The sequence below is a fragment of the Coregonus clupeaformis genome, chromosome 31, assembly GCF_020615455.1.
Source record: "Coregonus clupeaformis isolate EN_2021a chromosome 31, ASM2061545v1, whole genome shotgun sequence".
NCBI lineage: Eukaryota > Metazoa > Chordata > Actinopteri > Salmoniformes > Salmonidae > Coregonus > Coregonus clupeaformis.
In genome coordinates this window covers 14,144,160-14,164,679 of record NC_059222.1, presented here as the reverse complement: position 1 = coordinate 14,164,679, position 20,520 = coordinate 14,144,160, and the positions used below count along the sequence as shown (strand labels likewise).

Below are 20,520 nucleotides of genomic sequence, written 5' to 3'. Positions count from 1 at the left end.
GCTTTGAACACTCTTGGCATTCTCTCAAGCAGCTTCACCTGGAATGCTTTTCCAACAGTCTTGAAGGAGTTCCCACATATGCTGAGCACTTGTTGGCTGCTTTTCCTTCACTCTGTGGTCCGACTCCCAAACCATCTCAATTGGGTTGAGGTTGGGGGATTGTGGAGGCCAGGTAATCTGATGCAGCACTCCATCACTCTCCTTCTTGGTCAAATAGCCCTTAAACAGCCTGGAGGGGTGTTGGGTCATTGTCCTGTTGAAAAACAAATGATAGTCCCACTAAGCCCAAACCAGATGGGATGGCGTATCGCTGTAGAATGCTGTGGTAGCCATGCTGGTTAAGTGTGCCTTGAATTCTAAATAAATCACAGACAGTGTCACCAGCAAAGCATCCCCACACCGTAACACCCCCTCCTCCATGCTTTATGGTGGGAAATACACATGTGGAGATCATCCGTTCACCCACACCGCGTCTCACAAAGACACGGTGGTTGGAACCAAAAATATCACATTTGGTCTCCAGACCAAAGGACAAATTTCCACCTGATGTCCATTGCTCGTGTCTCTTGGCCCAAGCAGGTCTCTTCTTCTTAGTGGTGTCCTTTAGTAGTGGTTTCTTTGCAGCAATTCGATCATGAAGGCCTGATTCACACAGTCCCTTCTGAACAGTTGATGTTGAGATGTGTCTGTTACTTGAACTCTGAAGCATTTGTTTGGGCTGCAATTTCTGAGGCTGATAACTCTAATGAACTTATCCTCTGCAGCAGAGGTAACTCTGGGTCTTCCATTCCTGTGGCGGTCCTCATGAGAGCCAGTTTCATCATAGCGCTTGATGGTTTTTGCAACTGCACTTGAAGAAACTTTCAAAGTTCTTTGAAATGTTCCTTATTGACTGACCTTCATGTCTTAAAGTAATGATGGACTGTCGTTTCTCTTTGCTATTTGAGCTGTTCTTGCTATAATATGGACTTGGTCTTTTACCAAATAGAGCTATCTTCTGTATACCCCCCCCTACCTTGTCACAACACTACTGATTGGCTCAAACGCATTAAGAAGGAAAGAAATTCCACAAATTAATTTTTTAGAAGGCACACCTGTTAATTGAAATGCATTCCAGGTGACTACCTCATGAAGCTGGTTGAGAGAATGCCAAGAGTGTGCAAAGCTGTCATCAAGGCAAAGGGTGGCTATTTGAATAATCTCAAATATAACATATATTTTTATTAGTTTAAAACTTTTTTGGTTACTACATGATTCCATATGTGTTATTTCATAGTTTTGATTTCTTCACTATTATTCTACAATGTAGGAAATAGTAAAAATAAAGAAAAACCCTTCAATGAGTAGTTGTGTCCAAATTTTTGACTGGTACTGTATATTGAATAGGGTGCCATTTGGGGTACACTCTGTCAGTCCACCCACAGTTTTCCATCAACACGCGGGATATTGGCTACCTGCGAACACTTTGACAACAGACTCTCTCAGACATCCCACACCACAATGCAGACTGAGTGACTGCACCATTACATTAAATACTGTTGTGGTTTCTGAAGGCTAAATTAAACTCTAAGTTATGTATCACCACCTGTGGATTTGTATGCCATTGAACATTAGTTTCCACTGTGTGCCAATAATTCTCCATCTCGCTCTCTCTTGCTCTCCCCCCTTTCTCTCTCTCCCTCTCTCTCTATCTCGCTCTCTCTTCGCCTCTCTATCTCTACATCCTTCCATAGAGTTTAATCATCCTTGTATGGGTTTTCCTCCATACAGCGTTGTGCTGTGCTGGGTGTCTGCTCCCTCTGTAGTGGGATCGGAATCAGGACTATGGTTCATGTTCATCATAGAGACATGTAGCACCTCACTGCCTCAGTATCCGGACACCTGGACAACTCCAGACACCTGAACACCTCCGGAGACCTGCCAAGCCTGCTGTCTACTCATGGTGAGTCCCGTGTAGCTCAGTTGGTAGAGCATGGTGCTTGCAACGGCAGGGTTGTGGGTTCGATTCCCACGGGGTGCCAGTATGAAAATGTATGCACTCACTAACTGTAAGTCGCTCTGGATAAGAGCGTCTGCTAAATGACTAAAATGTAAAATTTAAGATGTGAGTCATCATCTCTCAGGTTTCACAGAACTAAGACTACACCTGTCTGGTTGGCTCTACAGTAATTTAGGTCGAAACCAATGTTACTCATGCTCAGCAGCTCTCTACAGAAACAGGTTGCTATTGTAAAAAAGAATGTGTTCTCAATTACATATCTGGTTAAAAAAAGGCACACACAAAGTGTTCAGAGGTGTTTAACACATCAATAAGCTGTACCTGTTTTGGCATATACTGAATGAATAGCGGTTCTGTCAGTCAGGGAATGTATTGAGAGGGTATAATGTAGCTAGCTCCAACTGAATACTGTGCTTTTCTAATCAGGGTGGAAAACGTATTTCAAGCTATTCTGCTAAATTAAAATACATTCCAGGCTTTGATCTTGGTTAGCCCTTTAGCAGTGATGTTTGCTAATTAGTTTTTTCCGTAGGAGACTAGTAAGGATACAGCCCTTGTAGTAATGTCTACCAACTGCCCAGTTTTATTTGGTAGTGAGAGGAGGTTGGGAGCCACTGCCTCAGAATAGATTTGTTGTTGTTAACCAAGGCAAAGATGGAGCCCATCAGCAAAGAATAAAAATGTATTCTTCTATTGTACTTTTTTCAAAGGCTTGTCATCAAAGACTAGCAGTGGCAGATAGGCAGCTTCTCACAAAATAAATGAATATCACTATAAAAAAAGGGCTCTTATTTACGGAGAGAAGTACTGAGTGCTGATCGACGTGTCTGCTTGGGGGAATCATGTAATTATTCTGCAACTGCCCAGCCATGAAATTGTTGTTTGGCTTCGAAATGCAAACCTGTGTACGCGACCAATAAACTTTGATATGATTTGAAATGGACCCAAAATAATTTTGTGAAAACAAGTTTGACTGTGCAACGCCTTCTGAGAGAGGGAGAGTGATAAAATGAGAGAAAGAACGGGAAAGAGGAATATAGAAAGACAGAGAGGGAGGAAAAGCGAGAGAGAGTTGTTTCCCTTAGGATTTCTTTCAGCAGCGATTGCCGGGGGGGGGTTATTCCTGTGGCGGGGGGTGAAGGATGGGGTCTTCCTGGGGCAAACATCTATACAACTGGTGGCCCAGCTAAAAGCCAGCTATCTAAACTTGTAGTAATCATGGTCGAATTGCCGACTGGGGGCCGGGGCCCCCATTGATTTTGTTAGTCACTCTCACTCAGATATCATATTAAAAACTGCCAACATTTCTCTCCACCCAATGGCAACGTGTAGAATTGCAGGAAATTATTTATAAAATTGCATGATCTTCTCTCCGCCCCATGGCAAAATGTGGAGAATTGCTTTTTTGTCTCCGCTGTCAAGAGGGGGGCCGCTGAAATGTTTTGCTTGCAAGGTGGTGGGGACCTCCAACACAATTTAACTTGGGGCCCCCAAAAGGCTAGCAAATAAGGTTAGAGTCAAGAAGAATAGGCTCTGCCAGTAGCTTCTCTCTGTGAGAAAGAACGTTTCAGGCTTTAAAGTAGCCTCTATATTTTCTGCTCCGACACGTCATAACTGGGCTGCTCTGCTATTTTGTTTTGAACCGTGTCTAACTCAGTAGTGCAACGTTATGACTGGGCCGTGTGTGTGTGTTGTTTTTGAACAGTGTGTCTGCCTCTGTGTGAACAGCTTCTGACAGCTGTTTAAGGGGTGTAGCGCTGTTGCCGTAGTGCAACTGCAGAGCCGTATCCATAGTGACAGGGGCCTGGCGCACATTGTATGCTGCTACGCAGTGTGGGCCCTAAGACATACTGCAGCAGAGCAGCAAATGGAGTGGAAGCGTAGGCCCATTAAACCGCAGCTCTCCTTAGAGAGGCGACAAGAGGCCAACAGCTCCTCTCTTTCTCTCTCTCTCGCTCTCTGGGCTTGCCTCACACAGCTCTCATTCCTTCACAGGAAAGTGCTGACACAAACTTTTGTCTGACTAAATGTGTTCTGACCCTGTGACACTGGCTCTTTTGTTCTTTGTGAGATTATGGGGCCGTAGAGCAGACTGCAACAATGGAGACACAGTCAGACAGTGTTCTGGAGGTAGTATACATTAAAGGCATAGATTGTTAAAAATGTAATAAATGTAATTCCAATGCCATGGAGGTCACTCTGAGGAATGGCTTTCTTGTTTATCTACCACTGTCATAATGTTCTCTGCGGTGATGTGCATTGTGCTTTTTGACATTTAAAGCAAATAGGTGATGTCAAAACCTGCAAGAGTTAACCACTCTGCCACTGTTCTGTAAAAGGCAGTAGGTGTCGATGTTGGCCTGTAAAACGTGGACTTGGTGAATGACTCTTAATTTTCTTTGTCAATGTGAAAGATTCCAATCAGCACTTGAGAATGTATGTACTTTTGTGAATACCAGTTATTTGGATACTGGACACTACGGCTTGCTGCTCAGCTATAGAGGGGATGATGATGATGATGATGATGATGATGATGATGATGATGACGACTCATGGGACCTTAGGAACAGCGTTCATCCCTGTTGGTGGGAGTGTGTGGAGCTGCAGGTGTGTGTGTGTCAAATGCACTTCAAGCTCACAAATGACAACCAGCTAAGGCTAACCCCAATTTGCAAGGAAGACAATCCAGTTGAGTTATGATGAACAGTGAACAGTCCTGCCACTTATCTGGTCTGGTTTTATAGATGTAGTCCATTTGATCTTTGCCTGTTTAATTCATTGGAGTTCGTAGTGACTTTGTGCTCAGTACGATTCGAGATCACAAATCCCTTCAGATTAAAGACTGGGCCTTTTTCTCTCTTGCTCTCTTGTGACATGTCACGGCTGTTCAAAGAATGTGATGCAAGTGAAGGATCAGTGAGATCTGAGATGTAACCTGGTTGTAATTCATGAAAGGATTCAAGGAAAGGAAACCTTGTATGGCAGACAGTGGTCATATGTCTACTTTACTCATTGTCATCTGCTATTCAGTAGGGATGGGTGATATCCAGATTTTCATATTGTTCCTGTACCATAGGGATACGGTGTATAGAGTATTACCGGCAGTGCACACAAGGGGCGCCATTTCTTTCCAAATGTAAAAAAGCCCTGCGCTGGAGAGAATTGATTTGTCACATCTTAGATCAGGGGTGTCAAACGTACGGCCCGCGGGCCGGATTAGGCCCGCAAACGGGTTTAATCCGGCCCGCGAGATGATAATTGTTTTTTTTATTTATTTTTTTTAAGTATAAAAATGCGCTGCAATTTTTCAATAAAATAACTGCTGTTCCAATTGCGTCCACTGGATGGCGCAATAGCAATTGTGTTAAGCAAGCAAACTGTTTATACCGGGGCAGAGCAAGTAGGTCAAGCACGTGCAGCCAATGAGCTACTTTGTTTTGCCCGCGATATTTATTACGGCTTCTACTTTTAACATTATGTGCTTTGGCACCCTCATTGCCCCAATATGTCTCTGTCAAAAAAGAGAAAAGTGGACGCAGAGTGCAGAGTGTTCCAAGAAAAATGGTCATCCTATTTAATCACGGAATTGAATGGGAAAGCTGTATGTTTGGTGTGTTCAGAGCATGTTGCAGTGCTGAAAGAATATAACCTTCAGTCGCCACTATGTGAGTCTTCATGCCGACAAATATGACAACTTTCAAGGACAGCGGAGATGAGAGAAGGTGAATGAACTGTTGGCGGGTCTGAAGAAACAGCAGTCTGTGTTTACTCACAGCCGAGACTTCAGTGACGCTGCAGTGAAAGCTAGCTACCTCATTGCTAATGAAATCACAGTGGCTTCAAAACCATTTAGTGAGGGTGAATTTGTAAAAACATGCATGATGAAGGCAGTGGAGATTGTGTGCCCTGAAAAGCGGCAGGCTTTTGCAAATATCAGCCTGACAAGAAACACAGTTGCAGACAGGATTTCTGATCTTTCAGTGGATTTGGACAGCCAGTTGAAGCAAAAAGTAAAGTCATTTATTGCGTTTTCGGTTGCAATTGATGAAAGCACGGACATTACAGATGTTGCACAACTGGCCATTTTTTCATCCGCGGAGTTGATGACACATTGACCGTCACCGAGGAGTTCGTGGAGTTGGTGCCGATGACAGATACAACGACAGCAGCTGATATTTTTACCGCACTCGTCGGCGCGCTGGACAGGGTCGGAGTGGACTGGTCCCGCGCTGTCAGCCTGGCTACAGATGGTGCGCCCTCAATGATCGGGAAAAAAGCAGGCGTTGTGACAAAGTTCAGAGAGAAAGTGCAATCTGCAAATGGAGGATGTGATTTTTTGACTTTTCACTGTATTTTGCACCAGGAGGCTTTGTGTTGCAAGTCATTAAAGATGGATAACGTCATGAAGGTGGTCATCCAAACTGTTAATTTCATCCGATCCAGAAGCCTCAATCACCGTCAGTTTGACAGCCTTCTCAGAGAGAAAGACCACATCTATGGCCTGCCATACCACACTGAGGTAAGATGGTTAAGCCGAGGTGCTGTGCTGAGGCGTTTCTTTGATTTACGAGAAGAAATTGAACAGTTCATGGAAGAAAAGGGCAAACCAGTGTTAGAATTTCATTCCGCAGAATGGATGCCGGACCTTGCATTTATGGTGGATGTTACAGAGCACCTGAATAACTTGAACAAACAGCTGCAAGGGCGCAACAAAGTTGTCACGCAGTATTATGACAGCATACGTTCTTTAAAGTTGAAGCTGTCATTGTGGGAGACGCAACTTGCCGGTGGTGATGCAGCTCACTTCCCCTGTCTGAAAAATGTGTGCGCGACCCAACATGTGGCAGACATGAAGCGGTTCAAAGATAAAATAACTGGACTGTTACGGGAGTTTGAGCAACGCTTTCAGATTTATGTTTATATGTTTTTATGTTGATGTGCTATTGTTTTTAATTTATTTTATTTTATTTGTATATTTAACCTATTCTTGACTCTGTGGTTCTTGCACTTGTTTGGGGAACAGGATTTCATTATTTTTATCTACATTTCTGCCTGAGAAATGACACCCTGATATAGTTCTGTGATCTGTGAAACAGTTCTGTTAATCACTGAGGCATTGTGTGTTTGTGTGTTCTTTTTCTTTAGAATTTTCTAATAAACTTGACATGTTTTATGATTAATAGTGATGTTGTGCTTGTACTATTTTGGACACACTGTCCTCAGGCTCCAGCTTTATGTTGTATGTTGATCGTATTAAAACAAAGAAAACAATCTGAAGTTGTTGTTTTTAAGTTATATATACCATGATTTTTCCGGTCCGGCCCACTTGGGAATAGATTTTCCTCCATGTGGCCCCTGAGCTAAAATGAGTTTGACACCCCTGTCTTAGATGGTTAAACTTCTAGTTATAAGATGTTTAGCTGGCAAACATTAGTAGTGAACGTCAACTGCTTTGGTGGAACGGCTTCATAATGAAAAAAATAATGCTACAGGCGAAATGAAGAATGCAATCTGCTTTATCTATTAACCTAGTGCATAAGTTGACTGCATGTATTTATTTAAAAATAACAAATATTCAAATTTATGAAACAACACACTACAAATAGTTTCACGCTACATACTGTGGGTATTTCAAATTACCTCGGTATACGGCCCAAGCCTACTATTCGATAGTATAATTCAATGGTAGATGGCAAATGCTAAATCAGAGTTTGATTCAGAAATGGATGTAGAAAAGAGCCTGAAGAGGAAAGAACTTCAGAACAGCACTTCAGAACATAACTCAAATGTAGTGTTCAGCTCAGCAGTCCATTACCAGATTGTGGTGTGTTGAAGCATGGGACATGTGAATCCTGCTGTCTAGTCTGGTGTAAGACAGCCTTTGGCCGGAGGTAAGACTGCTCATTTTACTAACTCCCTAATGAGCTGGACTGTGAGAAATGAAACCGACCGGCTGTTCTCTCTCGGTCTCTCTCTCTCTCTTCTCTCTCTCTCTCTTCTCTCTCTCTCGTTCTCTCTCTCTCTCGTTCTCTCTCTTTCTCTCTCGTTCTCTCTCTCTCTCGTTCTCTCTCTCTCTCGTTCTCTCTCTCTCTCTCGTTCTCGCTCTCTCTCTCGCTCTCTCTCTCGTTCTCTCTCTCGTTCTCTCTCGCTCTCTCTCGTTTTCTCTCTCTCTCTCTCGTTCTCTCTCTCTCTCTCTCTCTCTCGTTCTCTCTCTCTCTCTCGTTCTCTCTCTCGCTCTCTCTCGTTCTCTCTCTCTCATTCGTTCTCTCTCGCTCTCTCGTTCTCGCTCTCTCGTTCTCTCTCTCTCGTTCTCTCTCTCTCTCGTTCTCTCTCTCTCGTTCTCTCTCGTTCTCTCTCGCTCTCGTTCTCTCTCTCGCTCTTGTTCTCTCTCGCTCTCGTTCTCTCTCTCGTTCTCGCTCTCTCATTCTCTTTCTCTCTCTCGTTCTCTCTCTCTTGTTCTCGCTCGCTCTCGTTCGTTCTCTCTCGTTCTCTCTCTCGATCTCTCGTTCCCTCTCTCTCTCTCGTTCTCTCTCTCTTTCGTTCTCGTTCTCTCTCTCTCTCGTTCTCGTCCTCTCTCGTTCTCTCTCGTTCTCTCTCTCTCATTCTCTCTCTCTCTCTCGTTCTCTCTCGCTCTCGTTCTCTCTCTCGCTCTTGTTCTCTCTCGCTCTCGTTCTCGCTCTCTCATTCTCTTTCTCTCTCTCTCTCTCGTTCTCTCGTTCTCGCTCTCGTTCTCTCTCTCTCGTTCTCGCTCTCGTTCGTTCTCTCTCTCGTTCTCTCGTTCTCTCTCTCTCTCGTTCTCTCTCTCTCGTTCTCGTTCTCTCTCGTTCTCTCTCGTTCTCTCTCATTCTCTCTCTCTCGTTCTCTCTCGTTCTCTCTCTCTCTCGTTCTCTTGTTCTCTCTCGTTCTCTCATTCTCTCTCTCGTTCTCTCTCTCTCTCGTTCTCTTGTTCTCTCTCGTTCTCTCTCGTTCTCTCTCTCGTTCTCTCTCTCTCTCTCTCTCTCTCATATATATGCTAAGATCATCTGTCATGCAGCAGCTCATTAAAACATTAGAGACTGGTGGCTTTGAAGCTGCTAGACCTCATTGGGTGGGGTAGCCCAGGCCTCCGTGGTAGCAGAGGGAAGACAGCTAGGCTACATATTTATTTGGTTAGGGTTTATTGGTCAGCCTTCAGAAAGTATTCACACCCCTTGACGTTTTCCACATTTTGTTGTGTTACAGACAAAGTTTTAAATTGAGAGAAAAAAAATGTCTCTGGCCTACACAATAACCCACAGTGGTGTAAAGTACTTAAGTAAAAATACTTTAAAGTACTACTTAAGTAGTTTTTTGGGGTGTCTACTTTACTGTACTATTTATATTTTTGACAACTTCGTGCTGTCTGGTTTGCTTGATATAAGACATTTGATGTATAGCATTTACTTTTACTCAAGAATGATAATTGAGTGTACTTTTTCCACCACTGTACATTTAATACTAGATACCTTTAGACTTTTACTCAAGTAGTATTTCACTGGGTGACTTACTTTTTCTTGAGTCATTTTCTATTAAGGTATCTTAACTTTTACTCAAGTATGACAATTGAGTACCCATAATGTCAAAGTGGAATTATGTTTTTACTAATTAATTAAAAATGAAAAGCTGAAATGTCTTGAGTCAATAAGTATTTACCCCTTTGTTATGGCAAGCCTAAATAAGTTCAGGAGTAAGAATTTGCTTAACAAGTCACATAATAAGTTGTGCAATAAGTGTTTAACATTATTTTTTTATGACTACATCATCTCTGTACCCCACACACACAATTATCTGAAAGGACCCTCAGTCGAGCAGTGAATTTCAAACACAGATTTAACCACAAAGTCCAAGGAGGTTTTCCAATGCCTTGCAAAGAAGGGCACCTATTGGTAGATGGATAAAAAAGAAAGAAAGCAGACAATGAGCATGGTAAAGTTATTAATTACACTTTGGATGGTGTATCAATACACCCAGTCACTGCAAAGATACAGGTGTCCTTCCCAACTCAGTTGCCGGAGAGGATGGAAACCTCACAGGGATTTCACCATGAGGCCAATGGTGACTTTAAAACCGTTCGAGTTTAATGGCTGTGATAGGAGAAAACTGAGGATGGATCAACAACATTGTAGTTACTCCACAATACTAACCTAATTGACAGAGTGAAAAGAAGGAAGCCTGTACAGAATAAAAAATATTCCGAAACATGCATCCTGTTTGCAGCAAGGCACTAAAGTAATACTGCTAAAAATGTGGCAAAGCAAATCACTTCTTCTTTGTGGGGGGGGTGTAAATCCAATACAACACATTACTGAGTACCACTCAACAATATTTTCAAGCATAGTGGTGGTTGCATCATATTATGGATATGCTTGTAATCGTTAAGGACTGGGGAATTTCTCAGGATAAAAAATAAACGGAATGGAGTTAAGCACAGGCAAAATCCTAGAGGGAAACCTGGTTCAGTCTGCTTTCCACCACACACTGGGAGATTATTTCACCTTTCAGCAGGACAATAACCTAAAACAAAAGGCCACATATATACTGGAGTTCAGTGGAGGCTGCTGTGGGGAGGACAGCTCATAGTAAAGGCTGGAATGGAGCCAATGGAATGATATCAACCACATGGAAACCACATATCAAATTGAATTTGTCACATGCGCAGAACTTGCAAGCCCTTAACCAACAATGCAGTTCAAGAAATAGTTAAGAAAATATTTACTAAATAATAAAGTAAAAATAAGTAGCACAAGAAAATTACATAACAATAACGAGGCTATATACAGGGGAGACCGGTACCGAGTCAATGTGTGTGGGTACAGGTTAGTCAAGGTAATTTGTAAAGTGACTATGCGTAGATAATAAACAGCGAGTAGCAGCAGTTCAAAAACAAAGGGGGGGTCAATGTAAATAGTCCGGGTGGCCATTTGATTAATTGTTCAGCAGTCTTATGGCTTGGTGTTAGAAGCTGTTAAGGAGCCTTTTGGTCCTAGACTTGGCGCTCTGGTAAAGCTTGCCATGCGGTAGCAGACAGAACAGTCTATGACTTGGGTGACTGGAGTCTTTGGCAATTTTTTGGGCCTTCCTCTGACACCGCCTAGTATATAGGTCCTGGATGTCAGGAAGCTTGGCCCCAGTGATGGTGGGGCCCCCCAACACAAATGAAGCGCCTTACGGTCAGATGCCGAGCAGTTGCCATACCAGGCGGTGATGCAACCGGTCAGGATGCTCTCGATGGTGCAGCTGTGGAACTTTTTGAGGATCTGGGGACCCATGCCAAATCTTTTCAGTCTCCTGAGGGGGAAAAGGTGTTGTCGTGCCCTCTTTACAACTGTCTTGGTGTGTTTGAACCATGATAGTTTGTTGGTAATGTGGACACTCGACCCGCTCCACAGGAATTTGAAACTCTCGACCCGCTCCACTTCAGCCCTGTTGATGTTAATGGAGGCCTGTTCAGCCCTCCTTTTCCTTTAGTCCACGATCAGCTCCTTTGTCTTGCTCACATTGAGGGATAGGTTGTTGTCCTGGCACCACACTGCCAGGTGTCTGACATCCTCCCTATAGGCTGTCTCATCATTGTCGGTGATCAGGCCTACCACTGTTGTGTCGTCAGCAAACTTGATGATGGTGTTGGAGTCGTGGGTGAACAGGGAGTAGTGGAGGGGACTAAGCACGAACCCCTGAGGGGCCCCAGTGTTGAGGATCAGCGTGGCAGATGTGTTATTGCCTACCCTTACCACCTAGGGCGGCCCGTCAGGAAGTCCAGGATCCAGTTGCAGAGGGAGGTGTTTAGTCCCAGGGTCCTTAACTTAGTGATGAGCTTTGTGGGCACTATGGTGTTGAATGCTGAGCTGTAGTCAATGAACGGCATTCTCACATAGGTGTTATTTTTGTTCAGGTGGGAAAGGGCAGTGTGGAGTGCGATTGAGATTGCGTCATCTGTGGATCTGTTGGGGCGGTATGCAAATTGGAGTGGGTCTAGGGTTTCCGGCATGATGGTGTTGATGCGAGCCATGACCAGCCTTTCAAAGCACTTCATGGCTACTGACATAAGGGCTACGGGGCGGTAATCATTTAGGCAGGTTACCTTCACTTTCTTGGGCACAGGGACAATGGTGGTCTGTTTGAAACATGTAGGTATTACAGACTAGGTCAGGGAGAGGTTGAAAATGTCAGTGAAGACACTTGCCAGTTGGTCCATGCATGCTTTGAGTACATGTCCTGGTAATCCATCTGGCCCCGCGGTTTTGTGAATGTTGACCTGTTTAAAGGTTTTGCTCACATCGGCTACGGAGAACGTGATCACACAGTCGTCCGGAACAGCTGGTGCTCTCATGCATGCTTCGGTGTTGCTTGCCTCGAAGCGAGCATAAAAGGCATTTAGCTCATCTGGTAGGCTTGCGTCATTGGGCAGCTCGCGGCTGGGTTTCCCTTTGTAGTCCGTAATATTTTTCAAGCCCTGCCACATCCAACGAGCGTCAGAGCCAGTGTAGTACGACTCAATCTTAGTCCTGTATTGATGCTTTGCCTGTTTTGATGGTTCATCTGTGGGCATAGCGGGATTTCTTGTAAGCGTCCGGATTAGTGTCCCACTCCTTGAAAGCGACAGCTCTAGCCTTTAGCTTGGTGCGGATGTTGCCTGTAATCCATGGCTTCTGGTTGGGAAATGTACGTACGGTCACTGTGGGGAAGACGTCGTCGATACACTTATTGATGAAGCCGGTGACTGGCCATTATTGTGAGCCGTCCTCCCCTCAACAGCCTCCACTGCTGGAGTTGCTTACCAAGAAGACAGTGAATGTTCCGGAGTGGCCAACTTATAGTACAGTTTTGATTTAAATATACTTTAAGATCTTCGGCAAGACCTGAAAATGGTTGTCTAACAGTGATGAACAACCAATTTGACTGAGCTTGAATAATTTTTTTAAGAATAATGGGAAAATGTTGCACAATCCAGGTGTGGAAAGCTCTTAGACTTACCCAGAAAGACTCACAGCTGTAATCGCTGCCAAATGTGCTTCTACAAAGTATTGACTCAGGGGTGTGAATACTTATGTAAATGAGATATTTCTGTATTTCTTTTTCAATACACATGGAAAATGTTCTAAAAACATGTTTTCACTTTGTCATTATAGGGTATTGTTTGTAGATGGGTGAGGAAAATAATAATATTTAATATTTTGAATTCAGGCATTAACACAACAAAATGTGGAATAAGTCTAGGGGTGTGAAAACTTTCTGAAGGTACTGTATGTTGCCAAAATGTGGGCTTGGAGAAACCTTAATTTGAACCTTTTTTTTGGTAGCACTCATGGTACCTTCTTCTCAAGACATCACAGCGCGGTTTCGTCTTTACAACAATGAGCATCAGTAATGACTATCGGATGGTGAGCTAATTAGCGGTCACAGATGCAAAAAGCGAAAAGGCCGTCTGGGGCTTCTGAGGGTCTTATTCGTCGTTTTAATGAGCATCAGTACAGACCTGGAATAACTATAGTTTTAAATATGCTTTTTTCTAAAGTACTGTAACTCTTTTTTGGGGGAAGAACAAATAGTTACTTTGGAGTTGACTACAACTATTTGAATACAGATCTCAGGAAGTGACTACTTATTAAAAACATTTTAATACAGATCTCAGAAAGTAACTACATTTTACAACTATTTGTATACACACAATTTCCTGTAATATTTCAATTAATCTGACAGTGGATCATATTTGATCTACACAATACATTTCTATCTGAACATTCTGTACATTTCTATTCTCCTGAACAGGCCCCAGGCCAGGTGTAAGTGATCAAATCAAAGTGTTCTAGTTTCAACACACACTGTACCATCTTTAAAGGGATGGGTTACTCAGAATACAGATTAACTTGATTTTCCAGCTACCTTGGCTGTAGTTGATGCAAGAAAGCATGGATATTTAGTTCCCTTAAACACTTAATAGCTTTATTAACAGCCTTAATAGCCAGTAACACTTAACATGAAACTATTCTTGTACCTGTGTAATAACACTAAATACTTTCTGAGCAACGTTTTATTAGCATGTTGTTACATAATACTTTGGTTATTGCATTAAAAAAATTTTTTACACGAGGAATAGTGGCTGTTCCAAATTCCATTATTAAGCAATTATAAAGCAATTTCTAAAGTCATTGTAGTTATTGTAGTAATCACAAAGTTAAAACATATGTATAAGAACTTGATGTCAAGTGTTAGTGTATTGCCTTATGTCTCACTCTATAGGAAAATGTATTTCTTAGTATTTTTTTAAACTGCAAGGGTGTTCTACTTTAATGTTGAGATTAGTCCATGGTCGTGTCCGAATACCCACACTTGCGTCCTAAATAGTAGGCCATTTGAGTATGCGATAAAATTAAAGTTTTAATAGTATGAGAAATCTAGTATACTTTACATGCCCGGATGTCATACTCATTTCGGCTTTGACAACAGCTGATAATCATATATGGGGATGCGCTACTGAAATCAACGAATAGAGGGAAACAACCCAGTCACGCAAGACACATTTTCAGTATGCGAAAATATAATATTTAATAGTGTGCGACATTTCGAAAATTGAGTATGTTTTAAATGCCATGATGTCATACTCATTTCTGCTCTTCATCTAGTAGAATTCGATGCACACTTTTCCACAATGCATTGGAAGAGGTGGGCTGCGAGTGATAGGCCTTAGTTCTCTTCAAGTAGCAAACAACAAAACTAGGCTACTTAATTGGAAAAATGCCTGAAGCTTCTGTGGTGGTGTACAAATGTAGGCTAAGTTGTTTTTTTTCTCCTTAGAATGATCACGAGTATTGCATCATAGGCTACATCTTTGAAAACAGATGTCAATTTTTTTACCCAAAGTGGATTACTGTTTTCTCACAAAGTGTTTCTTATTCTCTTGGCCTTTTGTCAGCGATTTTAAACTGAATACTGAACCATCTTTTGATTTCTGAATGTTTTGGCACCGGGAACTCGGTATGTGGCTGCGTTATTGATGTCATGTTAATCAGGCCTTTTGATTTGAACTGATTGTTTTAGTTTTGTAGGCTACCTATTTAATTTATGGATCAAGCCTTCGCAGTCATTTTAATCTCATTCCCAATTATCAGTGCTTTTGTTTATTATGTTGCTGTCCAGCGGTTCTGAATTTGCGATTCATCAGACTGTCCACGTTTTTTCTGTGCAATAGCCTTTTGATTTGAAAAGTTTTGGTGTGTGTGTGTGTGTGTGTATAGGCTATTTGATTTAATTTATATATTTTACAGCACTTTGGTTTCAGTAATAAGTATGTTGAAATGGAACCAAATTGTCTGTTTCTGTCTTAAGTCCTTTTTAAATAGGATAGATGGGCAATATGGTCTGCTACGGTATAGGTCGAATCTGATAGTCTGCCAATGACCAGCTTGAGTAGGCCTATAATTCCATTCAGTTTAGAGAAATTAATCAAATTGGAAATTAGGTATTATCCGGCTGGTTAATTCTATCAATTTCTGTTGAATTTGGAAGAATCCACCCGCACTGGGCCCTGCCCCACCTACTAAGCCAATCGGTAGCCGCTACTGCGTTGCAGCGGTGGCATACTGTTTACTAAACAGTACGTGCTAAATAGTATGCAACGATGAGTAAATAGTATGCAGTTTAAGTATGTAGTACGCTAGTATGGGTATTCTAAATAGTATGCAGTTTAAGTATGTAGTACGCTAGTATGGGTATTCGGACACAACCCATGTCTCTCACAAACTGTTTCCTAGATCTAGCTAAATGCCTGAAAGTGACATTTATCAAATTTGTCGATGTCCCAGGCCATTTGTTGTGTAGATCCAGTTATATGCCTCAATGCCAATTATAATATATCTAGACAAATGAAACTAATTGTTGTAGTTTTTAGTTCTTTATCAAATATTTGGCAGCCATCCAATATTTTGTTTGTTTTCAAATAACTTGCATATATTCAAATACCTTCAAATATTTGTTCTTTCTTTCTGAGGCCTGTATTTAAATATCAAAGAAAATAATTGTCTTTAGTTGATTCTCTATATTTGACTACCTTTCGACTACCTTGAGTATTTGAAAAGTTGGTTTATTTTCTGCCCAGGTCTGCATCAGTATTCATTAATGACGGTATTATATTGGATGGTTAAGTCTGCCTATGTCCCAAAATTTAATGGCACCCTATTCCCTATATAGTTCAGTAATTTTGACCAGAGGCCAAATATGGGCACTGGTCAAAATTAGTGCACTATATAGGTAATAGGGTATAATTTGGGACACACACCATGTCATGGCTGCAGCAGCTCCTCTTCTCAGCCGCTATGGGGGAATTAAATCAAACAAATGCATGAAAGGACACCAGTAGCTTTTCATGTCCCTCCTTGACACTCTTAGCTGAGGTAGTAGTCCTGTGTGTGCCAAAAAAGCCATAATCGCTGCTACTATTTAGTCTTAATTTTTTGGGTCGGGCTACAAGCTTCAAATGTGAAAGACTGGAAGTGGCCATTTGGAGGTAGGCCATCACCATCATTTGATGGCTGCCGACGTGTAGTTGTCAGTCAATGACGGCTTTGTGCCTTTTGCCAAGTGATATGTAGATAGAGCGGGGTAGAGGACACCTGTAACGTTGCCTTCGTCCCAAATGGCTCCCTTTTCCCGTTATAGTGCACTACTTTTGACTGTGCCTGGGCCCCGGTCAAAAGTAGTGCACTATAACGGAAATAGGGTACCATTTGGGACACATCCATTGCCTTTATATTTTTGATTGGAGTGTTTTTTGCGAACGCCACGGAAAATGGAGGTAATTACTTTGAAGCTCTCCCAGGGTCTTACTTCAAAAGGCCTTCATTAAAAATCTAATAAAATATCTCCTTTTAGATGAGTTATAGCATATGGATCATTGTACCTTTTTGAATTCATGTTCCATTCGTTAACATTTTGTATTTAATACATTTAAGACAATACACACAAATGAGATTGAGCCAGTGCAATGTCAAATACCAAGACCGTGTTAGGCTGTCATTATGTAAAATAGTTTGACTGAGCTGGTCAAATCAAACAGCAGAAATCAAGAGCACAGCACTGAGACCTGTCTCTCTCTGCTAGCCTTTGAGAAATAGCTGTGTGGGTGTGTGAGGCACTGCATCTGTCCCAAATGGCACTCTAATTCCTTTATAGTGAATAGCGTGCCATTTGGGACGCAATCACCGGGTATGAGAAGTGTTGAGCCTAGTAAATCTCTTCTACACTAGTGCTTTTCTCTATTCTGCTACATTTTTCATTTTCTTTGAGTCTCAGACATTGCGCATAATTGTCAACAGCGGTGTGAGATATGGGCTGGCGAGAGATTTTTTTAAATTCATTTTTCGCTCTTGTTGGGAGAGCTGCTGCCTCCTCCTGTCTCCCTACGTCTTGTCAGGTAAATGTTTGGGTTCAGTTGGCTTTTATGCCGCAATGTCCTCATGCAATGGGTCAATCACATAGGCTGTAATAGGAAATAGTACGCTTTACCTCATGTAGCAGTGTACCGTATGGTGTCCTCAATACTAAGCAGTATATTTCATATACTGAATGCAAATGCAGGAGTTATACATTAAAGCAGTTGAAGTTGGCCAGACCTGAGTCCCCTTCACTTACTGTACAGTATTGGCGTGTAAGCACCTATTTATAGAACCTACACTAATAATCACACATTATCGGTAAGGTCTACACCTGTTGTATTCGGCGCATGTGACAAATAACAATTTATTTGATTTATCTGTGTCTGGAGATCTACTATTAATGGATGTCATTATCTATTCTGTAAGTGTATGTTGATTAGTTTGCTTGAAGGCTTTGTTGCCAAAGTTTGGACTAGAGTAGAAACCTTCGCTTGATTTGGTAGAACCAATGGAAGGCTCATGATAGTACCTTCTGTTCAACACAAGACATCACAGCCAGGTTTGATGGAGAGCTAGCTAGCTGTCACAGATGCGCAAGGTAAACACAGACATCAGATTGGCCATCCAGGGCTTTTGAGGGAAGTCTTCAAGCAGATGGAGATGATTCCATTGGGAACCAGAATGGATGCACAGGTTTGTTCAGATCCTCTCCTCTCTCTCTCCTATCCTGTTCCCGTGCCAGCCGTCATTGCCAGCTGTGCCCCATCAGCAGCTGGCCCTCTTCTTTCCTTTCCTCAGATTCAAATAAATGGATTAAAAACAGACAGACGTTGCCTGCGATCACAAGCTTGCTCCCTCCCTCGCTCGTTCAAGCACACTTTGTAATGATAAAAGATACACGTGTGGTTTTGAAATGTGACATGCCCCCCCCTCTCCCAAGCGTGTGTGTGTCACACGTGGTGTCCCCTTGATTATTGCCTTGTGGACACAACGCCTGGCAGAGGGGCAGTGGGAGGACTCGCTCTCTCTCGGGAAGCCTGACTCACAGCCCAGTAATGAGACCAGGCAGAAAGCAGACGACGTTAAGACTCCCGAGTGGCGCAGCGGTCTAAGGCACTGCATCTCAGTGCTTGAGGCGTCACTACAGACCCCCTGGTTCGATTCCGTGATTGGGAGTCCCATAGGGCGGCGCACAATTGGCCCAGCATCGTCCGGGTTTGGCCGGTGTAGGCCGTCATTGTAAATAAGAATTTGTTCTTAACTGACTTGCCTAGTTAAATGAAGGTTTAAAAAATAAAAAAGACACTCTCCTTTTAAAGCAGCATGTGACCTTATAATAGAGCTCTTTGGCATCAACTCAACTCGCCGTGTTTGGAGGAGGAGGAATGCTGCCTATGACCCCAAGAACACCATCCCCACCGTCAAACATGGAGGTGGAAACATTATGCTTTTGGGGTGTTTTTCTGCTAAGGGGACAGGACAACTTCACCGCATCAAAGGGACGATGGACGGGGCCATGTACCGTCAAATCTTGGGTGAGAACCTCCTTCCCTCAGCCAGGGCATTGAAAATGCGTCGTGGATGGGTATTCCAGCATGACAATGACCCAAAACACACGTCCAAGGCAACAAAGGAGTGGCTCAAGAAGAAGCACATTAAGGTCCTGGAGTGGCCTAGCCAGTCTCCAGACCTTAATCCCATAGAAAATCTGTGGAGGGAGCTGAAGGTTCGAGTTGCCAAACGTCAGCCTCGAAACCTTAATGACTTGGAGAAGATCTGCAAAGAGGAGTGAACAAAATCCCTCCTGAAATGTGTGCAAACCTGGTGGCCAACTACAAGAAACGTCTGACCTCTGTGATTGCCAACAAGGGTTTTGCCACCAAGTACTAAGTCATGTTTTGCAGATGGGTCAAATACTTATTTCCCTCATTAAAATGCAAATCAATTTATAACATTTTTGACATGCGTTTTTCTGGATTTTTTTGTTGTTATTCTGTCTCACTGTTCGACTAAACCTACCATTAAAATTATAGACTGATCATGTCTTTGTCAGTGGGCAAACATACAAAATCAGCAGGGGATCAAATACCTTTTTCCCTCACTGTATGTATTCACCCCCTTTGCTATGAAGCCCCTAAATAAGATCTGGTGCAACCAATTACCTTCAGAAGTCACATAATTAGTTAAATAGAGTCCACCTGTGTGCAATCTAAGTGTCACATGATCTCAGTATATATACACACCTGTTCTGAAAGGCCCCAGAGTCTGCAACACCAATAAGCAAGGGGCACCACCAAGCAAGCGGCACCATGAAGACCAAGGAGCTCTCCAAACAGGTCAGGGACAAAGTTGTGGGGAAGTACAGATCAGGTTTGGGTTATAAAAAAACATCTGAAACTTTGAACATCCCACGGAGCACCATTTAAATCCATTATAAAAAAATGGAAAGAATATGGCACCACAACAAACCTGCCGAGAGGGCCGCCCTCCATAACTCATGGACCAGGCAAGGAGGGCATTAATCAGAGAGGCAACAAAGAGACCAAAGATAACCTTGAAGGAGCTGCGAAGCTCCACAGCGGAGATTGGAGTATCTGTCCATAGGACCACTTTAAGCCGTACACTTCACAGAGCTGGGCTTTACTGAAGAGTGGCCAGAAAAAAGCCATTGCTTAAAGGAAAAAAATAAGCAAGCCATGTGGGAGACTACCCAAACATATGGCAGAAGGTACTCTGGTCAGATGAGACTAAAATTGAGGTTTTTGGCCATCAAGGAAAGCGCTATGTCTGGCGCAAACCCAACACCTCATCACCACGAGAACACCATCCCCACAGTGAAGCATGGTGATGGCAGCATCATGCTGATCAGCAGGGACTGGGAAACTGGTCAAAATTGATGGAATGATGGATGGCGCTAAATACAGGGAAATTCTTGAGGGAAACCTGTTTCAGTCTTCCAGAGATTTGAGACTGGGACGGAGGTTCACCTTCCAGCAGGACAATGACCCTAAGCATACTGCTAAAGCGACACTCTAGTGGTTTAAGGGGAAACATTTAAATGTCTTGGAATGGCCTAGTCAAAGCCCAGACCTCAATCCAATTGAGAATCTGTGGTATGACTTAAAGATTGCT

The 20,520-nt window shown here is 42.7% G+C and overlaps 1 protein-coding gene across 1 annotated transcript in view; it reads left to right on the top strand.

The window, feature by feature from the left end:
- tanc2b (tetratricopeptide repeat, ankyrin repeat and coiled-coil containing 2b) overlaps nt 1-20,520 on the top strand; it is a 261,716-nt gene that overhangs the window by 29,149 nt on the left and 212,047 nt on the right. The window contains exon 2 of the mRNA XM_045209787.1: nt 1,771-1,942. The gene's annotated coding sequence lies outside the window, so the exon portion shown is untranslated. The remainder of the gene's footprint in view (nt 1-1,770; nt 1,943-20,520) is intronic.